A 24,764-nucleotide genomic window follows, 5' to 3' on the forward strand; every position below is an offset into this window, starting at 1 on the left:
ATCATTTTCTGGAATTTTTCAGTGTACGTAAACTTCTGACCGACTGGAATTGTGATACAGTGAGTTCTAAGTTAAATAAACTGTCTGTAAACAATTGTTGGAAAAATGTATTGTCATGCACAAAGTAGATGTCCTAACTGACTTGCCAAAACTATAGTTTTTTAACAAGAAATTTGTGGAGTGGTTGAAAAACAAGTTTTAATGACACCAACCAAAGTTTATGTAACCTTCCGACTTCAACTGTATATATGTACATTAAAAGATCACAGTTGTCAGAGGAGTAAGTTTACCTTTAAGGGGCTCAGTTTCTTGAAGAAGAATGGCTTTTTAGTCTTGAAGTCAAACCTCCACTGCCACACCTGTAGTTCCCTGATCGAGGCCTAGGAAAGAGACACGTTTACTAAGACAAAGTAGCCTTTTAATCATTAACAGGCATGCAATAACTGTAACAATACTCACAAAAGATCCATTGAGTTGGAATGTTACATTCTGGGGTGTGACATTGAAGGGCAGGAGTGGAGGCCTTACGCACACAGAATGATCATGAGTCTGAAAGATAGAAAAATAAAAACATTTATCACATTTCACAGTCATGTTGTGTCACAGACAATTTAATCTACAAACAAACTATGGTCACAACACGGTCCTTGCATCAACAGACAGCGGAAGTGAGCTGATAACTCACCGGACTTCCTTTTACTAGCTAAAGCTTAGATCAGACGCTCCTGGGAAAGCACAGCTTAGTATGAAAAAGAGAGCCTGAGGAAATTGTTGACTTTCTCCAAAACCAGCCTTAAAAGTTAAGCTTCAGATACCTAAAAAGAGCTTTACTAGAATGGACTATTCAAATTAGGAAATTGTTCAAAGCACAGTGTACAATCAACAAAAGAATGAAGACTTCTACTAACATTAGATAGCATTACTCAGAATAAATATTCAGTTTAACACATGTAATATACAGGAAGATAAATACTGACCATGGTTTCTATGACGACGGTGAGGTTTCCCTTGCTGTCAGTCAGTGCGACATAACTTCCCCCGTTTGCCAGATGCCCAGCGGTCTGCAGGTAGGTCCATCCAGGCTGGCTAAACTGGGTGGTGTGTGCTAGGAGACAATATTGTCAAATGTAAATCAAATAATCCAATGATTTTATGAAGTCTTTCTACATTAGCAGTTGTCACTTGCTTCAAGACAAAATGTGAAATGCTGATAGCTACTTTTGGGGAAGCTTCACATAATAGCAAAACTGTAAGAAGGTCATCAAACATCATTGTGCTAATCTGTACCTACTTTTCAAGTGTTAACAAGTGTAACTCATATAGTTACAAGTGTAACTCAAAATATATGAAAAACAACCATTTGAGGGTGAACCATCCATTTCTTTAAGTGCAGAGGGTTACCAGTTGTCCAGATGGGTGATTCCACCACATAGTTCCCAGTCCAGGGCTCCTCTGCTGTCATCAAACCATCTCGCCCAAAGGGAAGATCCTCATAGTAACTGGCTACCAGGTTCCAGGATATGGTGCTGAACAAACATATATTTAATTTTGAGAATGTTTGTTCAAATCGCCACAGTTTTTTATTTTAGCTGTTCAGAAATATGAGGCACACAAACACTGAGTGTACAAAACATTAGGAACAGTGTCCTAATATTGAGTTGCTCCACCTTTTGCTCTCAGAATAGCCTCAATTAGTCGGGGCATGGACTCTACAAGGTGTCGGACATTTTCCACAGGGATTCTGGCCCATGTTGACTACCGGTAATGCTTTCCACACTTGTATCAAGTTGGCTAGATAGCGTTTGGGTAGTGGACCATTCTTGATACGCACAGGCAACTGTTAAGTGTGAAAAACCCAACAATGTAGCTGTGTTTGACACACTCAAACCTGTGCGCCTGGCACCTACTGCAATAACCCGTTCACAGGCACTTAAATATTTTGTCACCCTCTGAATAGCACACATACACAATCCATGCCTCAATTGTCTCAAGACTTAAAAATATTTATTTAACCTGTCTCCTCTCCTTCATCTACACTGATTAAAGTGGATTTAACATTTACATTTAAGTCATTTAGCAGACGCTCTTATCCAGAGCGACTTACAAATTGGAAAGTTCATACATATTCATCCTGGTCCCCCCGTGGGGAATGAACCCACAACCCTGGCGTTGCAAGCGCCATGCTCTACCAACTGAGCCACACGGGACCATTTAACAGGTGACATCAACTAGGGATCATAGCCTTCACCTGAATTTACCTGGTCAGTCTATGTCATGTCCCTAATGTACACTCAGTGTAGGCTTCTTCATCAAGGGTGAGTAAAGAGAGCAACATAAAGGGGAGTGTGAGCAGTAGCTACGTACTGTGAGTAAAATAACATGCTCAGAACGTGATCCGGATCCTTAGCTTCGATAAAGAGATTGAGAAAGATTTCTTTAAGGCCGGGGGCGAAAACTCCGTATTCTCAGCCAGGGCCTTAATTGACAACTAACTCTATTTAGTCTAACAACAAAAGTCAACTATTTCAATCGCAGACGGAGTACCAAAAGAAAAAATTACAAATTTCACCATCTCTGTGACAATTGACAATAAATGATCTAAGCAGGCTCAACTTGTCTAAATGCTAAGTTCACTTGCCCATGGTCAATAGGGTAACCCTTAATGTCAAACCTTGGGTAAGTCATAGAACGACCTTCTCACTGTTGCCGTACTTAGGCTGATTTTGTGTAGAAATAAATAAATAAAAGGTACGCAGTCATGAGTCCGTTGACATAGTTCTGGTTGAGAATGCAGGCCCAGCAGCCTCCCCCCACCTCGTCGTTGAAAGTGCTATAGTCTTCAGACGACCACAGCTTCTTCTGCGTCTTCCGGGCCTCCATCACTGTGGTGGTGCCTGGGTAGTGGGCCCTGTCAGGCGACACACATGGAATGGTATGAAGGTGATGAACACACACCCGCGTGTGCATACACACACACATGTTCACACACATACGTATACAGACATACAGTACCAGTTAAACGTTTGGACACACCTACTCATTCAAAGATTTTTCTTTATTTTTACTACTTTCTACATTGTAGAATAATAATGAAGACATCAAAACTATGAAATAATATAAATAATATATTATTAAAAAAATAAGCACTGTGAATGCAGAATGTAGGCCTGAGGAATACTTTCTGAAAGGATGAAATGCTTCATGCAGTAAATGGAAGAGGTGGTCTCTTCAAGAGATGACGCAGCAGAATTCAGCAGAAACACTCTCCTACCCTGTCACATCAACTGCTTCGGCCAGCTCTCGATCGACAAGCACTGAGTAGGTTATGGGCTGCCATAGGTTATCACTGGCTATGATTCTGACCTTCTCCAAACCCCTCTTATCCAGAGTGTGCCGCAGCAGCTACCCAGTGACAGAGAGAGAGAGAGGTGAGTGAGAAGGTGATGAAGTATTGAAGAACCATTCAGGACCATGGACTACATTTTTGTATTCACCTTTTACTTTAACATATGCCAGCGCCATGCAATAGAAGCATCTTAGATACTAGAGCGGACACATTCTCTATTAATAGATAATCAACTCCTGGTAAATGCAATGTCTTGGGACTGCCATGAATATATGCACTAAATAAGATTATCCAGATATGCAGATGAATTATGAAGAATGTATTTGCATTTGTACTGGTGCACTGAAATGCACTTAAAACAAAGTTTGGATTTACCAGGAGTTGACTGTAATTGTGTTAGGCATCTACATCTCCTGACTGCTCAGGCATCTGAAGTAAAAACAGCCACCAACATTCAGCTTATTGGCTAGTCTGAACACAACAGAACAATCCCAGTTACGAAACGGGATGGCATCACGCAGACTGCCTTATCGCTTGCCTGCCAAGTGTTCTAGAAGGGTGGAGTGGAATAACTAACTGGTGACAAAAGCGAACTGAAAGACTGTTCAGTTCCTCAATCACCTTAACTGGCATCTGGGTTTAATGATGCAATGTTATTTAACACTTTACTTTGGTGAAAATGCATCTGAGAGTATGTTTGTTTGGTATGGAGCAGTGCATTTATAGACCTATAGAACACTATTGCCTACACCACATCTACAGAGAGAAATACCTGTGAAATGACTTAGCTTCACGTGAGAAATACCATGCCATGGAGGAAACAGTGATTTGGAGTGAGACGGAATAGCAGGGGCTGTTCTGTGTCACTTCAGAGCAACTCCTGGTAAATGCAAATACATTCTTCATAATTCATCTGCATATCTGGATAATCTTATTTAGTGCATATATTCATGGCAGTCCCAAGACATTGCATTTACCAGGAGTTGATTATCTATTAATAGAGAATGTGTCCGCTCTAGTATCTAAGATGCTTCTATTGCATGGCGCTGGCATATGTTAAAGTAAAAGGTGAATACAAATTAAATGCTCTCAGACGCAAACAGCTGATATATCTTGATAGGATTTTGATGAATTTATGAACCTATGTATACCTCTACATCTCTCTCTGCCAATTGCATATAGACCTAAATTAACAAAAGTAAAACCAAATGTTAGTGGCTGTTTTTTTCTTCTAAGACAGTTCACATTGTGTAAAATGGTAATGGCTGCTAAAATAGGGACAGAAAACCTTACAAATACAAACCTTGATGTACTTGCTGTCAAAGTTCTTTTCATTCCAGATCTATATAATTAGAAAACATCAACAGCATATATTTAAACAGGTGGGTAGATTGAAGGAACACATATGTAGATCGTGTTTGTATCCAATTAGCTGAAGTTGGGATTAGGCCTGCTTTTTTTTTTACCCTTATTTTACCATGGTACGGTCTACTTTTCTTTTGAAGCCAGAAAGAGTCTATCAGCTACATTTATGCCTAGACTATGGTGATATTTTATATATGAATGATTCCACTCAGCGTTTGAGATCAATTGACACCCTTTACCATGGAGCATTGAGATTTATTTTAAACTGAAAAACTCTTATGCAACACTGCACTTTGTAAACCAGGGTTGGCTGCATTGGTGTAAAGTACTTAAGTAAAAATACTTTAAAGTACTATTTAAGTAGATTTTGGGGGTATCTGTACTTTACTATTTATATTTTTCGCAACTTTTACTTCACTATGTTCCTAAAAAAAAGTATGTACTTTTTACATTTTCCCTGACACCCAAAAGTTCTAGTTACAGTTTGACAGGAAAATGGTCCAATTCACACACTTATCAAGAGAACATCCCTGGTCATCTCTACTGCCTCTGATCTGGCAGACTCACTAAACACAAATGCTTAGTTTGTAAATGATGTCTGAGTGTTGGAGTGTGCGCCTGGCTATCCGTCAACAAAAAAACAAGAAGATTGTGCCGTCTTGCTTGCTTAATATAAGGAACTTGAAATTATTTATACTTTTACTGAAGTACATTTTAACAATTCCATTTACTTTTGATAATTAAGAATATTTAAGAACAAACACTTTTTTACTTTTACTCAAGTAGTATTTTACTGGGTGACTTTCACTTGAGTCATTTTATATCAAGGTATCTTTACTTTTACTCAAGTATGACAATTTAGTACTTTTTCCACAACCGGTTGGATGGCCTTCTCTAGTCACTCGTATGCTCAGTCACTGGTATACTTTTATTTACAAAGCCATTTTGGGTTTACTACCATTTTATTTGGGAATTTTTATTCTTCAGAAATGTGGTGGGTACTCTCTTCATTCGCAGGACTTTATCCTGCTAACTGTTACAAATGTCCGAACTGAATTTGGTAAAAGGGCTTTAATGAAAATCCTTACAAAATAGTTTTAAACTGGAAGAACTTGTCCCGATTGGTGTTTTTAAATAATTGATGACAGATTTTGAGGCTGATTCCTTGAACTGTCAATGTTTTTAAATTTGCTGTTTATGATTTCGTTATACTCCAGTGATTTTTACTAGATTACTTGTAGTTTTTCATGTTGTCTGTCTGTAATTGTGTAATGACCCTTGAGAAAGAGATTTAAAATCTCAATGAGCCCTTCCTGGTTAAATAAATTACAATATTCTCAATATACAACCCACAAAAACAAATAGAATACACACCCCAACATAATCAATATCCAGGTCATGGTACTGCTTGGCTACTCCTAAGATCCAGGACACCACATAGGTTGCAGTTGTATCAGGAAAGTCGTATGGCCAGTTCTTCCCTTGCCCAACCCAACCTGGGAAGGCCCATGGCAAGCCTACAGGTACAAGAGGTAACATTAACAGAGACCACTGTTAGAGAAAGACCACAGCTGACGCTTGTCTAATGGCCTATGCAAAATCTGACACACTAGCTACAGGTCTTACCTGTGAAATCATACCAGATATATCCAGCGCTTGGCTTGGGCAGGAGCACACCAGAACAGAGTGAGTTAATCCACCTCCCCTAGCTCAAAAGTATTGCAGAGTTCCCGCACATAAATATAAACAGTACCGGCACCTATTTCAGTCCAAGTTATTAAGCACTGGATATATCCAACTGCTTGTCTTCTAATTTGAAAGGCAAACATATCTATAATGAACCAAAAAATAAACACCACAAACCCCAACCAGAAGTAATGGATTACAGGCAACATCCGCACTGAGCTAAAGGCTAGAGCTGCTGCTTTCAAGGAGCGGAACTCTAACCCGGAAGCATATAAGAAATCCCGCAATGCCCTCCGACGAAACATCAAACAGGCAAAGCGTAAATATAGGACTAAAATCGAATCGTACTACACCGGCTCCGACGCTTGTCGGATGTGGCAGGGCCTGCAAACTATTACAGACTACAAAGGGAAGCACAGCCGAGAGCTGCCCAGTGACACAAGCCTACCAGATGAGCTAAATAATTTATATGCTCGCTTCAAGGCAAGTAACACTGAAACATGAATGAGAGCATCAGCTGTTCTGGACGACTGCGTGATCACGCTCTCCGCAGGCAATGTGAGTAAGACCTTTAAACAGGTCAACATTCACTAAGCCAGATGGATTACCAGGAGGTGTACTCCGAGCATGCACTGACCAGCTGGCAAGTGTCTTCACTGACATTTTCAACCTCTCCCTGTCAGAGTCTGTAATACCAACATGTTTCAAGCTGACCACCATAGACCCTGTGCCCAAGAACACAGAGGTAACCTGACTAAATGACTACCGACCAATAGCACTCACATCTGTAGCCATGAAGTGCTTTGAAACGCTGGTCATGGCTCACATCAACACCATTATCCCAGAAACCCTAGACCCACTCCAATTTGCTTACCGCCCCAACAGATCCACAAATGATGCAATCTCTATTGCACTCCACACTGCCCTTTCCCACCTGGACAAAAGGAACACTACTGTTCAAAAGTTTGGGGTCACTTCGAAATGTCCTTGTTTTTGAAAGAAAGGCACATTTTATGTCCATTAAAATAACATTAAATTGATCAGAAATACAGTGTAGACATTGTCAATGTTGTAAATGACTATTGTAGCTGGAAAAGGCAGATTTTTTATGGAATATCTACGTATGCGTACAGAGGCCCATTATCAGCAACCATCACTCCTGTGTTCCAATGGCACATTGTGTTAGCTAATAGTTTACGTGAGAATGCTATTCATTGACTACAGCTCAGTGTTCAACACCAGAGTGCCCTCAAAGCTCATCACTAAGCTAAGGAACCTGGGACGAAAGACCTCCCTCTGTAACTTGATCCTGGACTTCCTGACGGCACGTCCCCAGGTGGTAAGGGTAGGTAACAACACATCTGCCACGCTGATCCTCAACACGGGGGCCCCTAATGGGTGCGTGCTCAGTCCCCTCCTGTACTCCCTGTTCACCCATGACTGCATGGCCCAGCACGACTCCAACACCCTCATTCAGTTTTCCGATGACTCAAGAGTGGTAGGCCTGATCACAGAGAACGATGAGCCTACAGGGAGGTCAAAGACCTGCAGTGTGGTGCCAGGATAACAAACTCTCCCACAAAATGATCAAGACAAAGGAGATGATTGTGAACTACAGGAAAAGGACGACCGTACACGCCCCCCATTCTCATCGACGGGGCTGTAGTGGAGCAGGTTGAGAGCTTCATGTTCCTTGGTGTCCACAGTACCAACAAACTATCACGGTCCAAACACACCAAGACAGTCGTGAAGAGGGCATGACAATGCCTATTCCCCCTCAGGAGACTGAAAAGATTTGGCATGTATCCTAAGATCCTCAAAAAGTTCTACAGCTGCACCTTTGAGAGCGTCCCGACTGGTTGCATCACTGCCTGGTATGGCAACTGCTTGGCCTCCGACCGCAAGGCACTACTGAGGGTAGTGCGTACGGCCCAGTACATCACTGGGGTCAAGCTTCCCGCCATCCAGGACCTCTATACCAGGCGGTGTCAAAGGAATGCCCAAAACATTTCTAAAGACTCCAGCCACCCTAGTCATAGACTGTTCTCTCTGCTACTGCACAGCAAGCGGTACTGGAGCGCCAAGTCTAGGTCCAAAAGGCTTCTAAACAGCTTCTACCCCCAAGCCATAACAAATGGCTTCTATTTGAATTGTCCTCTCCCCTCACCCCCTTTTTTACGCTGCTTCTACTCTCTGTTTATTATCCATGCATAGTCACTTTACCTCTACCTACATGTACATATTACCTCAATGACCTCGACTAGCTGGTGCCCCCACACATTGACTCTGTACCGGTACACCCTGTATATAGCCTCTGTTATTTTCTTATTTTTCATTTATTCATTTTTTACTTCAGTTTCTTTTAGTAAATACATTACATTTACATTTAAGTCATTTAGCAGACACTCTTATCCAGAGCGACTTACAAATTGGTGCATTCACCTTATGATATCCAGTGGAACAACCCCTTTACAATAGTGCATCTAACTCTTTTAAGGTGGGGGGGGGGTTAGAAGGATTACTTTATCCTATCCTAGGTATTCCTTAAAGAGGTGGGGTTTCAGGTGTCTCCGGAAGGTGGTGATTGACTCCGCTGACCTGGCGTCGTGAGGGAGTTTGTTCCACCATTGGGGTGCCAGAGCAGCGAACAGTTTTGACTGGGCTGAGCGGGAACTGTACTTCCTCAGAGGTAGGGAGGCGAGCAGGCCAGAGGTGGATGAACGCAGTGCCCTTGTTTGGGTGTAGGGCCTGATCAGAGCCTGAAGGTACGGAGGTGCCGTTCCCCTCACAGCTCCGTAGGCAAGCACTATGGTCTTGTAGCGGATGCGAGCTTCAACTGGAAGCCAGTGGAGAGAGCGGAGGAGCGGGGTGACGTGAGAGAACTTGGGAAGGTTGAACACCAGACGGGCTGCGGCGTTCTGGATGAGTTGTAGGGGTTTAATGGCACAGGCAGGGAGGCCAGCCAACAGCGAGTTGCAGTAATCCAGACGGGAGATGACAAGTGCCTGGATTAGGACCTGTGCCGCTTCCTGTGTGAGGCAGGGTCGTACTCTGGGAATGTTGTAGAGCATGAACCTACAGGAACGGGTCACCGCCTTGATGTTAGTTGAGAACGACAGGGTGTTGTCCAGGATCACGCCAAGGTTCTTAGCACTCTGGGAGGAGGACACAATGGAGTTGTCAACCGTGATGGCGAGATCATGGAATGGGCAGTCCTTCCCCGGGAGGAAGAGCAGCTCCGTCTTGCCGAGGTTCAGCTTGAGGTGGTGATCCGTCATCCACACTGATATGTCTGCCAGACATGCAGAGATGCGATTCGCCACCTGGTTATCAGAGGGGGGAAAGGAGAAGATGAATTGTGTGTCGTCTGCATAGCAATGATAGGAGAGACCATGTGAGGATATGACAGAGCCAAGTGACTTGGTGTATAGCGAGAATAGGAGAGGGCCTAGAACAGAGCCCTGGGGGACACCAGTGGTGAGAGCATGTGGTGCGGAGACAGATTCTCGCCACGCCACCTGGTAGGAGCGACCTGTCAGGTAGGACGCAATCCAAGCGTGGGCCGCGCCGGAGATGCCCAACTCGGAGAGGGTGGAGAGGAGGATCTGATGGTTCACAGTATCAAAGGCAGCCGATAGGTCTAGAAGGATGAGAGCAGAGGAGAGAGAGTTAGCTTTAGCAGTGCGGAGCGCCTCCGTGACACAGAGAAGAGCAGTCTCAGTTGAATGACTAGTCTTGAAACCTGACTGATTTGGATCAAGAAGGTCATTCTGAGAGAGATAGCAGGAGAGCTGGCCAAGGACGGCACGTTCAAGAGTTTTGGAGAGAAAAGAAAGAAGGGATACTGGTCTGTAGTTGTTGACATCGGAGGGATCGAGTGTAGATTTTTTCCGAAGGGGTGCAACTCTCGCTCTCTTGAAGACGGAAGGGACGTAGCCAGCGGTCAAGGATGAGTTGATGAGCGAGGTGAGGTAAGGGAGAAGGTCTCCGGAAATGGTCTGGAGAAGAGAGGAGGGGATAGGGTCAAGCGGGCAGGTTGTTGGGCGGCCGGCCGTCACAAGACGCGAGATTTCATCTGGAGAGAGAGGGGAGAAAGAGGTCAAAGCACAGGTTAGGGCAGTGTGAGCAGAACCAGCGGTGTCGTTTGACTTAGCAAACGAGGATCGGATGTCGTCGACCTTCTTTTCAAAATGGTTGACGAAGTCATCCGCAGAGAGGGAGGAGGGGGGAGGAGGGGGAGGAGGATTCAGGAGGGAGGAGAAGGTGGCAAAGAGCTTCCTAGGGTTAGAGGCAGATGCTTGGAATTTAGAGTGGTAGAAAGTGGCTTTAGCAGCAGAGACAGAAGAGGAGAATGTAGAGAGGAGGGAGTGAAAGGATGCCAGGTCCGCAGGGAGGCGAGTTTTCCTCCATTTCCGCTCGGCTGCCCGGAGCCCTGTTCTGTGAGCTCGCAATGAGTCGTCGAGCCACGGAGCAGGAGGGGAGGACCGAGCCGGCCTGGAGGATAGGGGACATAGAGAGTCAAAGGATGCAGAAAGGGAGGAGAGGATGGTTGAGGAGGCAGAATCAGGAGATAGGTTGGAGAATGTTTGAGCAGAGGGAAGAGATGATAGGATGGAAGAGGAGAGAGTAGCGGGGGAGAGAGAGCGAAGGTTGGGACGGCGCGATACCATCCGAGTAGGGGCAGTGTGGGAAGTGTTGGATGAGAGCGAGAGGGAAAAGGATACAAGGTAGTGGTCGGAGACTTGGAGGGGAGTTGCAATGAGATTAGTGGAAGAACAGCATCTAGTAAAGATGAGGTCAAGCGTATTGCCTGCCATGTGAGTAGGGGGGGAAGGTGAGAGGGTGAGGTCAAAAGAGGAGAGGAGTGGAAAGAAGGAGGCAGAGAGGAATGAGTCAAAGGTAGACGTGGGGAGGTTAAAGTCACCCAGAACTGTGAGAGGTGAGCCATCCTCAGGAAAGGAACTTATCAGGGCGTCAAGCTCATTGATGAACTCTCCAAGGGAACCTGGAGGGCGATAAATGATAAGGATGTTAAGCTTGAAAGGGCTGGTAACTGTGACAGCATGGAATTCAAAGGAGGCGATAGACAGATGGGTCAGGGGAGAAAGAGAGAATGTCCACTTGGGAGAGATGAGGATCCCAGTGCCACCACCCCGCTGACCAGAAGCTCTCGGGGTGTGCGAGAACACGTGGGCAGACGAGGAGAGAGCAGTAGGAGTAGCAGTGTTATCAGTGGTAATCCATGTTTCCGTCAGTGCCAAGAAGTCGAGGGACTGGAGGGAAGCATAGGCTGAGATGAACTCTGCCTTGTTGAAATACTTTCTTTAACACTTTTTTCCTTCTTAAAACTGGCCTGTTGGTTAAGGGCTTGTAAGTTAGCATTTCACTGTAAGGTTGTATTCGGCGCATGTGACAAATAACATTTGATTTGATCATTTGCTGCTGCTATTCTGTTCTTCATTTTACTCTTATTATTATCTATCCATATGCTTAGTCACTTTACCCTACCTTCATGTACATATCTACCTCAAATACCTCGTACATCTGCACATTGATTTGGTACAGATACTCCCTGTTTACAGCTCCATTCGTGTGTATTTTATTTTATTCTTCTTGTGTTCGTCACTATTTAAAAAAATGATCGTATAATTTTTACTCTGCATCATTGGGAAAGGTTCATAACCAAGCACGTCCCTTTCAAGTCCACACCAGTTGTATTCGGCACATGTGATGAATACAATGTGTTTTGATGTGAATACTCAATGACAACTTTGTCAAGAAGCTCAATGGTCTCTGAGGGACCCTGAACTTAAATTGTTAAATACATGATATGACCCTTGGCATTTCTGAATTAGTTTTGAGGGTCTGGAATCTTCGCCACAAATTCCTCAATTGGTTGTCCCTTGAGCCTGTTTTCATGTGTGAAAAGTAATGTTGTGTATGTTGACTCTTCACAAAATGTTGTCTCAATTATCTTTTCTTACATACACAGTTATCCAGAGAAATGTACAGTAGTGAGTGCACACATTTTCATACTGTTCCCCAATGGGAATCAAACTCACAACCCTGGCGTTGCAAGTGCCATGCTTTACCAACTGAGCCACACTGATTACTTTTCTTCTTCTGTGAAACTGCCCTAACACTATTGCAATGATTCTTTATCACGCGGTAAATAAAAGGCAAAGTACTGACCTGAATACCATTCATATTTCACAAAGAGGAAACGATTAATCTCTTTGCTTCATCTGTATATAAAAAAAAAATATCTGTAAAAGTCATGTGCTTTGTGTTCATAGAATAGAAGGATTCTTTTTTTACAAGGGGAGTGCAGAAACATTTGTATGAATTTACTGCACACATCTACAAAATATGAATGACACAAGCTTGGAATCGGGTGTGCTTGATTTCTTTACACAATCGCTTAAAGATGATTCAATTAAGCCCTCATCATAGACCAGTAAAGTAAAGTGTAAAGTGTTACCAAATGATTTATGATGGCAATCACTTATAGCTTTAGCTGAGACATGTATGAGTCATGTTTTCAGAATTGAAGTTTAGTGTACTGGAGGCCTATGTTTACTGGTCTGGGTGTTCTAGCTGCTTGTCCAGAGGTACAAGAAGCCCATCAATGATCAGGAGCATCTCTAGTTTATTTTCATGTAGACACCGACATAATCTCTCAGCGCTTTCAATGGAGAATTTCCATTGAGAATGATTTTTAGTCGAGGACTAGGCTTAATCTGTGTCCAGGACAATAGTGTTTTATTTCTTTGCACGGTCTGATGACTCATGTCTGAGACTGATGTTGGTTGGCCAGTGTGGAGTGGGGAAGAGCACTGTGGGTAACACCGTCCTAGGCACAGAGGCATTTGAATATGGACTGCGTTGGTCTTTCCTCCCTGATCAACGACTTTTGGAAAGCAGAGGCAGTGTGTGGGAGAGGAGTAACAGTGGTTGAGACTCCATGCTCGTTCAACAGTGAGCCCTCTGGAGAGGCTCAGATGGAAAAGGCCTTGTCTCTGTATGCCCCTGGACCTCATCCCTTCCTACTGGTCCTTCAGCTGGGACAATTCACTCCGCAAGAACAGAGAGTGATGGAGACTACATCTGAGGTCAATGAGTACACTGTTGTTCTCTTCACAGGGGGGAGACTAAAGAACATATTGATAGATGAGTTCATTCAACAAGACACAAACCTGCCGCCGCTTGTTCAGAAATGTAACGGTCGGATATATGTGTTTCATTAGCAATGCCGTGGCAAACAACAATCAGATCATAGAGCTTTTAGCTAGACTAGAAACAATGTCAGGAAACATGGAGCCCTTCACTCTCAAAAAAGACCTAGGTTATTCAGGTGACAACGAACAAGGACAACAACCAATAAGAGAGCGAGAACTCAGGGCTACCTCAAAACTACTGGTGTGGGGCTTGTTTGTGATGGTTCTTTTTATTATGTTATGCCTGGTGGGGGTTGTGGTATGGGCGTTGCTTGGGGTATAAAATGGGGCCATTGGGTTTGGTATCTCCATCACCCTATCCATCATGGTTGTAATGATCAAAAGGCAAATAAAAGACACGTATTATAGATGTTAGAGCCTGACGGAAAGCCGACCACATGTTTCACTCCAAACCCTACACTGTCATCAATTAACTAGCACTTTTGTTTTCAAGAGATCCTGCTAATGACACAAAACAAACTTAAAAAAAAAAAAAAAGTGAATACCCATTATCATGTGCATATGACTGTTACACACTAAGGGCTCTATTTTCAGCTGGCTCTAAGGAGTGGCAAGTGTCAAACGCATGTTAGTTTACAATTTGGTCATGTTAAAACTGTCGCACTGGCATATATTCGGCAATTTACCTGTCTAACATCAGCTAGCTTCTGCTAAGGGGGAGGGGTGGCAATATTTGAGGCGTGTCCTTAAAAACAAGCGCAAAAGTGACAATTTCATACAGTGCTAATGGGAATTTTTAAGACCCACAAAAAGCAGGTCTTAAATGCAGTTGATAAAGGCATGGATTTTGAGAGCGGAAGCGCAGCCTACCCAGCCATGAAACACAGTGCCCATGGAAGGAGAGATGTGCCTTTTGTGCCAGTGAATTGTGTATTTAGAAAGAATATTTTTGGAGAATATGCCTCACACATAGGCAACGATACAATTGACAGGAGCCTAGTATATTTTATAGATGTGCGAATGTTATGCATAAAAACATTTATACGTGTGCACAAAGTGCCGTGGAACGAGAGAAGTGATTCATGATATCATGCTTCTGACCCAATCATTTTTAGAAATCTTATTGTATGTTTAAAAAAATGTTTAAAAAAAATGTACATTTCATTTGATTAAAAACCAAAAAGATTCACTGTCCATGGGTCTATGGTGAGAATGTACATGGCTCGAATGCAATGCAATTTCATCCGCTAGGCCAATTTTTGGAGAAGTGCAGATATGATCTTACAATATTACATTTGCAAGCAATATAACAGTGAATGAACATTCCCCATTTATCTTTATATTGGATATTTATCCAGCTCCTGTGAAAAGTTTGGATGTGTGTAAAACCTTTCATAGTCTTAACTGCCTTTATTATACGCCCACATGGAGCAATTATGGTGCCTTTAACTGTATTTAGGAACAGCCTATTGTTTAGTTTTATTTAGAATTTGATTAGAATTATACACTATCTTTTAGTCCTCATCAATAGCCAAGTTAATTTAATCTTGCTTATTGACTATGTTTGGCATGTCCATGTCCAGATTACAATTTCCAGTAGGCCCAGCCCCTATATCAGTGTGAAGGCTATATAGCCTATGTTTAACAATGTATTTCCTTATTGAAGAAATGCAATTCTAACAAAGTGGACTGAAAACGTTCAACATATTTAGCAAATATGGGGGCAGGCTTTTTAACGAACTAGGCTACAAAGGACTAACATTCGAATTGAAATTGATGACAACGCAATACATAAAAGACCGTAAATAGACAAGCAACCACATTTTTAACCATGGAGCACGTTCTGATTGTCCAGTGAGGGGCCAAGCGTCGACACATCCACAAGCCACCACCAGCTACAGTATTGTGCCCATAATTATGGTTGTGAAAATAGCAAAAATATTTCTGACACACCCCCGAACCTATAACACTATCGCCAGCTCTAAGATTTACCATTGAGTTAGGTTGTTGAAATAGAGCCCTACATTTTAAATCAGATTTTCTATAGATGTCTGTACATTTGTAAACAATCAATCATCTCTCAGTTATATCTAATTAATTTGTTAGACTTCATGATCACCTTAAGCTGTTGCAGTACTCCATGTGATATTTCTGGTTTATCAGGAACGTGTTCTTGTCAACATCGCTATTGTTTTGATCCCCTCAGAAGGGAACATCATACCCACATATTTACTCAGAGTTTAACTGTAAAGAACAATTAAGTAATAAGGCCCAAGGGGGTGTGGTATATGGCCAATTTACCACGGCTAAGAGCTGTTCTTATGCACAACGCAAAGCGGAGTGCCTGGACACAGCCCTTAGCCGGGGCATATTGGCCATATACCACAAACCCCTGAGGTGCCTTATTACCATTATAAACTGGTTATCAAAGTAATTAGAGCAGTAAAAAGACATGTTGTGTCATACCCGTGGTATACGGTCTGATATACCACGGCTGTCAGCCAATCAGCATTCAGGGCTCGACCACCCAATTTATTAAAAGGATTATAAACTGGGTGGTTATACCACACCCCCTCGTGCATTATTGCTTAATTATATAATAGTGGTAACAACATGTGCTCCATCCCGTCCCCGTCAATTCAACGTCTATTCAACGTCTATTCCACGTTGGTTCAACTCAATTTCATTGAAATGACATAGAAACAATGTTGACTCAACCAGTGTCTACCCAGTGGGATGGCTCTGGTGACAAGTATGATTGGTTATTTAGAGTTGTTTGAGGGAACAGCAACAGAGCATGGTATGTGTGTGTAAATAGGATGCAAGACATCCCACTACTTCCCTGTATAAGAGGTTGCTGTCCTGTAAAGGGTTATACCATTTTGGTCAATATCAATACCCGGATGTATGACCTGTATCTTTGCCATATTATCTAACCACTAAACATGTTAACTTGACTCATGTCTTTCTGCATTACAGTCTTGTTGTCAGTCAGTCTTATGCAATGGTAGCAGGCTGTCACTTGATGTCAGTGTTGTCCAATGATAATACAAAACTTGAATTGTTGTTTTGTGCCTTCATTCTCTCATCAGTGTCATCCTCTTGGAACATCCTATGGCTACTATGGATACATTTTAATTTAGCACATGTTGGATTCACGCATGCACACACCCACACACCCACACACACGCACACTTCAAGTATACCCTACAGTAATATTTTCAGTGTTCAGTTCAATGCTTGTCAACATACCCAGTGTTATTAATAAGGATTATCTTTTCAAATTGTATCACTTTCTATTTTATCATCTGAAACACAAAAAAATATATATATTTGGTCTTATACTTGGGGTGCCTAATGTTCTTACACCTACTATCTGGGGACAAAATTAATTTCAGAGGCTTTGATTGTGGAACTATTTACTTTCTAAATGTGCATATTAAGCCCAATCACAAAGTGGCAGCCACTTAAAAGGAATTTAATTTGTGCGGCGCTTTGCTCCATTGCCTGTCACTTATTAGTGAAGCTGCCAGACAGAAGATTTAGATTTAAACTGTCCTCTATTGGACTGCCAAGAGCACGACCAGAATTCAAATTGCGCTGCTTGTAAGAACCTAGCTTAAAAACTGCATGCTATGTTGTAAAGTTAGAATGAATTGAACTATGCAAGCCTCCTCGTCATGTACACAAGCAACCTCTTTAAATGCAGTCGGAAAGGTTTAACACCAGTGAGTTAAATCATTTGTGAAACATTTGCATACTGTGACATTTTCTAAATGGCAGGTATAGAAAGACGCAAATGATCAAGTAGAAGTTTGCAGCGTTTGTATACAACTGTCAAATATATGCTGTATATTACATACTTTAGACAGCCAAAAGGGAAGTGATTTGATTACTTTACCTTTTCTGTATTTTCTATTCTGTACCTCATTGTCACAATGTTGGGTGCACATGTGCTATTTATATACTGTAACTGCACAGCAACCAACACATCATGACTAGTAGGCAGGTATGTATCATTAATTCGAGATTGGTACGGGAGTTGTGATACCAGATTCATAGGCATCAAAAGATATTCCACAGTAATGGTATCATGTATGTTTTCTCCAGTGTTGTGGTGCATCAAATATTTATTTCCCTCCAATCTATGTGAAATCATCTTAGGGAAATACCTTCATCTTATCTCACAGGAGATTTATTAATAATAATTTATTTAACTTCTATAGCACTTTTCATAACAGAAAGACATCTCAAAGAAAACCAACAGAGGCCAAGGTAGATTCTCAATTGCATTTCCCTGACTCCTCACGTCCTCCCTCTCAAGACCCTACAAGATGGTGAGGTGCTGGAGGGGAAATAGGAACATTTGAAGTAGAAATATGAACACTTCACTCAGTCTTTTGGAAGACTCTGCCAAGGATGAAACCTTTTCCTAGTGGCCAGTGATTTTAATGCAGGAAAACTGAAAACTGTCTCACCTAATTTCTACCGGCATGTCACCTGTGCAACTAGAGGCAGAAATAAAATGCTAGATCACCTTTACTACACAAAGCTCTCCCTCGCTCTGTCCTTTACTACACACACAGACAAGCATACAAAGCGCTCCCTCGTCCTGTCCTTTACTACACACACAGACAAGCATACAAAGCGCTCCCTCGTCCTGTCCTTTACTACACACACAGACAAGCATACAAAGCTCTCCCTCGCCCTGTCCTTTACTACACACACAGACAAGCATACAAAGCTCTCCCTCGCCCTGTCCTTTACTACACACACAGACAAGCATACAAAGCTCTCCCTCGCCCTGTCCTTTACTACACACACAGACAAGCATACAAAGCTCTCCCTCGCCCTCCATTTGGAAAATCTGACCATATCCTTCTGATTCTAGCTTACAAGCAAAAAGTCCAACTGGAAGTACCAGTGACGCGCTCAATACAGAAGTGGTGCAATGAAGCGGATGCTAAGCTACAGGACAGTTTCGCTAGCACAGACTGGAATATGTTCCGGGACTCATCTGATGACATTAAGGAGTTTACCACATCAGTTACCGGCTTCATTAATAAGTGCATCGACGACGTCATCCCCATGGTGACTATACGTATACAATGCATTCGGAAAGTATTCAGACCCCTTGACTTTTTTCAAATGTTGTTACTTTACAGCCGTATTCTAAAATTGATTAAATAAAACATTTCCCTCATCAATCTACACACAATACCCCATAATGACAAAGTGAAAACAAGATGTTTTCATACATTTTTGCACATTTAAAAAACAGAAATACCTATTTTACATAAATGTACAGACCGTTTACTATGAGACTCAAAATTGAGCTCAGGAGCATCCTGTTTCCATTGATCATCCTTGAGATGTTTCTACAACTTGACTGGAGTCCACCTGTGGTAAAGTCAATTGATTGGACATGATTTGGAAAGGCACACACCTGTCTATATAAGGTCCCACATTTGACAGTGCATGTCAGAGCAAAAACCAAGCCATGAGTTCGAAGGAATTGTCCGTAGTGCTCCGAGACAGGATTGTGTCAAGGCACAGATCTGGGGAAGGGTACAAAAACATTTCTGCAGCATTGAAGGTCCCCAAGAACACAGTGGACTCCATTATTCTTAAATGGAAGAAGTTTAGAACCACCAAGACTCTTCCTAGAGCTGGCCGCCCGGGCCAAACTGAGCAATCGGGGGAAAAGGGGCTTGGTCAGGGAGGTGACCGAGAACCCGATGGTCACTCTGACAGAGCACCAGAGTTCCTCTGTGGAGATGGGAGAACCTTCCAGAAGGACAACCATCTCTGCAGCACTCCACCAATCAGGACTTTATGGTAGAGTAGCCAGACGGAAGCCATTCCTCAGTAAAAGGCACATGACAGGCCGCTTGGAGTTTGCCAAAAGGCATCTAAAGGACTCTCAGACCATGTGAAACAAGATTCTCTGGTCTGATGAAACCAAGATTGAACTCTTTGGCCTGAATACCAAGCTTCATGTCTGGAGGAAACCTGGCACCATCCCTACGGTGAAGCACGGTGGTGGCAGCATCATGCTGTGGGGATGTTTTTTGGTGGCAGGGACTGGGAGACTAGTCAGGATTGAGGCAAAGATGAACAGAGCAAATTACAGAGACATCCTTGATGAAAACCTGCCACAGAGCACTCAGGACCTCAGACTTGGGTGAAGGTTCACCTCCCAACAGGACAATGACCGTAAGCACACAGCCAAGACAATGTAGGAGTGGCTTCAGGACAAGTCTCTGAATGTCCTTGAGTGGCACAGCCAGATCCCGGACATGAACCCGATCTAACATCTCTGGAGGGACCTGAAAATAGCTGTTTAGCGACACTCCCCATCTAATCTGACAGAGCTTGAGAGGATTAGCAGAGAAGAATGGGAGAAACTTCCCAAATACAGGGGTGTCAAGCTTGTAGCGTCATACCCAAGAAGACTCAAGGCTGTAATCGCTGACAAAAGGTGCTTCAACAAAGTACTGAGTAAAGGGTCTGAATACTTGTGTAAATGTGATATTTCCGTTTTTTGATTTTATTTGTATTTTTACATGTTTTTGCTTTGACATTATGGGGTATTGTGTGTAGATTGATAAGGGAAAACAACAATTTAATCAATTTTAGAATAAGGCTGTAACGTAACAAAATGTGGAAAAATTTAAGGGGTCTGAATGCTTTCCGGGTGCACTGTATTTCCCAACCAGAAGCCATAGATTACAGACAACATCCACATTGAGCTAAAGGTTAGAGCTGACACTTTCAAGGAATGGGACACTAACCCGGATGCTCATAAGAAATCCTTCCGACGATGCATCAAGCAGGCAAAGTCAATACAGGACTAAGATCGAATCCTATTACAACTGTTCTGATGCTCGTCAGATGTGGCAGGGCTTGCAAACTATCACAGATTACAAAGGGAAACCCAGCCGAAAGTTGCCCAGTGATGCGAGCCTACTAGACAAGCTGAATGCCTTCTATGCTCAATTCGAGGCAAGCGACACGGAACTACACGTGAGAGCACCAGCTGTTCCGGACAACTGTCTGATCATGCTCTCCGTAGCAGATTTGAGTAAGCCCTTTAAACAGGTCAACAGCTGCGTTGACCAACTGGCAAGTGTCTCTACTGACATTTTCAACCTGTCCCTGACCCAGTCTGTAATACCTACATGTTTCAAGCAGACTACCATAGTGCCCAAGAACGCCAAGGTAACCTGTCTAAATGACTGGCCTGTAGCACTCACATCTATAGCTATGAAATGCTTTGAAAGGCAGGTTAACAGCCCCAACAGATCCATAGATGACACAATCTCTATTACACTTCACTCTGCCCTTTCCCACTTGGACAAAAGACAACCTACGTGAGAATGCTGTTCATTGACTACAGCTCAGCGTTCAACACCATAGTGTCCTCCAAACTCATCACTAAGCTAAGGACCCTGTGATGAAAGACCTCCCTCTGTAACTGGATCCTGAACTTCCTGACAGGCCGCCCCCAGGTGGTAAGGGTAGGTAAGGTAACAACACATCTGCCACGCTGACCCTCAACATAGGGGCCCCTCAGAGGTGCATGCTTAGTCCCTCCTGTTCTCAACTACTCCAACACCATCATTAAGTTTGCCAGCGGCACGACAGCGGTAGGCCTGATCACCGACAACGATGAGACAGACTATATGGAGGAGATCAGAGACCTTTCAGTGCGGTGCCAGGACAACAACCTCTCCCTCAACGTCAGCAAGACTACAGGAAACAAAGGGCCAAGAACGCTCACATTCACATCGACGGCGCTTTAGCGGAGCTGGTTGAGAGCTCCAAGTTCCTCCTTGTCCACATCACTAAGTTTCTATCATGGTCCAAACACACCAACACAGTCGTGAAGAGGGCACGACAACCCCTCTTCCCCCTCAGGAGGCTGAAAAGATTCGGCATGGGCCCTCAGATCCTCAAAAAGTTATACAGCTGCATTATTTAGAGCATCTGGACTGGCTTCATCAGCATTTGGTATGGCAACTGCTTGGCATTTGACCGCAAGGTGCTACAGAGGGTAGTGTGGACGGCCCAGTATATCACCTGGGCTGAGCTCCCTGCCATCCAGGATCTCTATACCAGACGGTGTCAGAGGAAGGCCCTACTCCAGCCACCCAAGTCATAGACTGTTTTTCTGCTACTGCAAGGCAAGTGGTACCGATGCAACAAATCTGGAACCATCAGGATCCTGAACAGCTTCTACCCCCAAGCCATAAGACTGCTAAATAGTTTGTTCGGGTAGCTATTTGGTTAACTATTTAACTACTGCATTGACCCTTTTTGCCAAAAATGTTTTACTCATTGTCATACGCTGCTGCTACTGTTTACAATCTGTCACTTTATTCCTAGTTATATGTACATACAGTGCCTTCAGAAAATATTCATACCCCTTGACCACATTTTGATATGTTACAGGCTGAATTCAAAATGGATTAAACATTTTCAGATCTTGCCATAGATTTTCAAGTAGATTTAATTAAAAACCGTAATCAAAACGGTAACTTCCCAACTCAGGAACATTCACTGTCTTCTTGGTAAGCAACTCCAGTGTATATTTGGCCTTGTGTTTAAGGTTATTGTCCTGCTTTAAGGTGAATTCATCTCCTAGTGTCTGGTGGAAAGCAGACTGAATATTTGCATTCTGTACAGGCTTCCTTCTTTTCCCTCTGTCAATTAGGTTAGTATTGTGGAATAACTTCAATGTTGTAGATCCATCTTCAGTTTTCTCCTATCACAGCCATTAAACTCTGCAACTGTTTTAAAGTCACCATTGACCTCATGGTGTAATCCCTGAGTGGTTTCCTTCCTCTCCGGCAATTGAGTTAGGATGGACACCTGTATCTTTGAAGTGACTGGTTGTATTTATACACCATCCAAAGTGTAATTAATTTCTTCACCATGCTCAAAGGGATATTCATTGTCTGCTTTTTTCATAATTTTTACCCATCTACCAATTGGTGCCCTTCTTTGCGTGGCATTGCAGAACCTCCCTGGTCTTTGTGGTTGAATCTGTGGTTGAAATTGACTGCTCAACTGATGGACCTTACAGATAATTGTATGTTTGGGGTACAAAGAGGACATAATCATAAAAACACTATTATTGAGTCCATGCAACTTATTATGTGACTTGTTAAGCAAATGTTTACACCTGACCTTATTTAGGCTTGCCATAACAAAGGGGTTGAATACTTACTGACTCAAAACACTTCAGCTTCAATTTTTTAATTAATTAGTAAAAAATAATCAAAACATAATTCCACTTTGACATTATGGGGTATTATGTGTAGACCAGTGACAAAACATCTACATTTAATAAAAATAAAAAAAATTCAGGCTGTTACAAGGGGTGTGAATCAGTGCCTAATTTGTAAATCGGGAGGTGACGGAAGTTAAGGGGGGATTAGAGGGTGACCTGAGGAGAAAAAAAAAAAAAAAAAACTTTTATAATAAAGCACTGCATGCATATCATGACATTTACATAAAGAAAAAAAATCACTTTTATAATAAAGCACTACATGCATATCATGAAATTTACATAAAGAAAAAAAATTACTTTCATAATAAATCATTGCATACATATCATGACATTTACATAGTGGCATAGAGCAGTAGAGGAAAGGCACTTACAGAAGTTGCACATATGGGAAAATGTGTGGCCTAGGGTTCCGGAATATGTCCTTTTATAAAAGCTGGGCAATCTCAGACTTCCGACTTCAGTGTGTTCAAGACAACTGGGAAATGGGAAACTCTGGCCTCTTTCTAGAGCTCTAACTTTCCGTCCTGAAGAGCACGACGTCATGATTTAACCAAGTTTTTTTTTCAAAGTTCCCCGTTGTCTTGAAAACACCATAATACCACACAAATGACCGAAATGACAGGCTACTTTGACACCGACAAACTGAGAATCTGAGATCAATGAAAACGACCTTGTCTTGAATCCATCAATAGCCTATGCCTAGGTGTGGGGAGACATATTGTATGCTACAATATAAAAAAGCTTTCCAGTTTCACTGACCTCACCCAATGATGCGCAGCTCACTTGCTGGTGATGCCATATGCGCTAGTGTTTTACTTTGTAAAACAATATTTGGAAGACAAGTTGATCAAGTATTTTGGTATCCTACAGCTGACAGATTAGAGTCTTCTCTTTTCAGTAGGAGCCATTTGCTTTCCAACCTGTGTTGTCCCGCGATTGTAGACTTTTTGAAATATTGCGGAAGGCCAGTTTTGTCTGCATGCTGTTTCTTCACTGACAGGTTTGCTGTCTGTTCCCGACTGTAGGCTATGCCTTGTTATTGGCTTACACTCCACAGCGAGGCTATTTTTAAAATAAGCTCTTTGTACTCTGTGGCAAAATTTTTGTCTTTCTCATGGTGCAATAGGCTATTCTGAATTATTACATTTCTTTATGAACAGACAGTAGTAACTCTATAACTTTGGAAAATGTATTTCAATTCATCAGGCGTGCTGCAGCTCCTCCAGAACCCTTCGCGCGGCTCTATAAGGAAATAAATTATGAAGTGCAATGCTGGAGAGATGAGAGTTGCATGCTCGTTTCTATCAGAGCAGAGAAAGGGAGAGAGATCATAAAAAGAGAATAAAAGAAGAGGCAACTCGAATAAACTTTGATCGCTTTTATTAGAATTAGAATGAGAACTGACACTGAGAGGTACAGGATGTGGCTCAAATTTAACACTGGTGTGAACACTTTCTGAAGGCACTGTATCTACCTCAATTACCTCATACCCCTGCACATAGATTTGACTCGCTACTGGTACGCCTTTGTACTGTATATAGCCAAGTTATCATTACTCATTATGCACTGTATCTATTATTACTTTTATTATTAGGCATTTTAGTTTTTTAATATTTAAACATTTTTCTTTCTCTCTGCATTGTTGGGAAAGGCCCATAAGCATTTCACTGATAGTCCACACCTGTTGTTTACGAAGCATGTGACAAATACAATTTTATTAGTTGCTTTTCCAGTGTTTTGTGTTGTAGAAAAATTATACATATTATTCATCTTTCTCAGATGACATTAAGTAATTTGACATCAGGAAGTGCAGTCCTTTCTGTGAGTCACATTGTTTATTGTTTACTTCCTGAGTCATCTATGAGGGCAGCCAATCAGTCACTGTGCTCACGAC

The 24,764-nt window shown here is 42.4% G+C and overlaps 1 pseudogene; it reads right to left on the reverse strand.

Moving 5' to 3' along the window:
- The window catches only part of LOC139563499 (galactocerebrosidase-like), a 94,115-nt pseudogene that overhangs the window by 10,016 nt on the left and 59,335 nt on the right, over nt 1-24,764 (reverse strand).

The sequence above is a fragment of the Salvelinus alpinus genome, chromosome 34 (genome assembly GCF_045679555.1).
Source record: "Salvelinus alpinus chromosome 34, SLU_Salpinus.1, whole genome shotgun sequence".
NCBI lineage: Eukaryota > Metazoa > Chordata > Actinopteri > Salmoniformes > Salmonidae > Salvelinus > Salvelinus alpinus.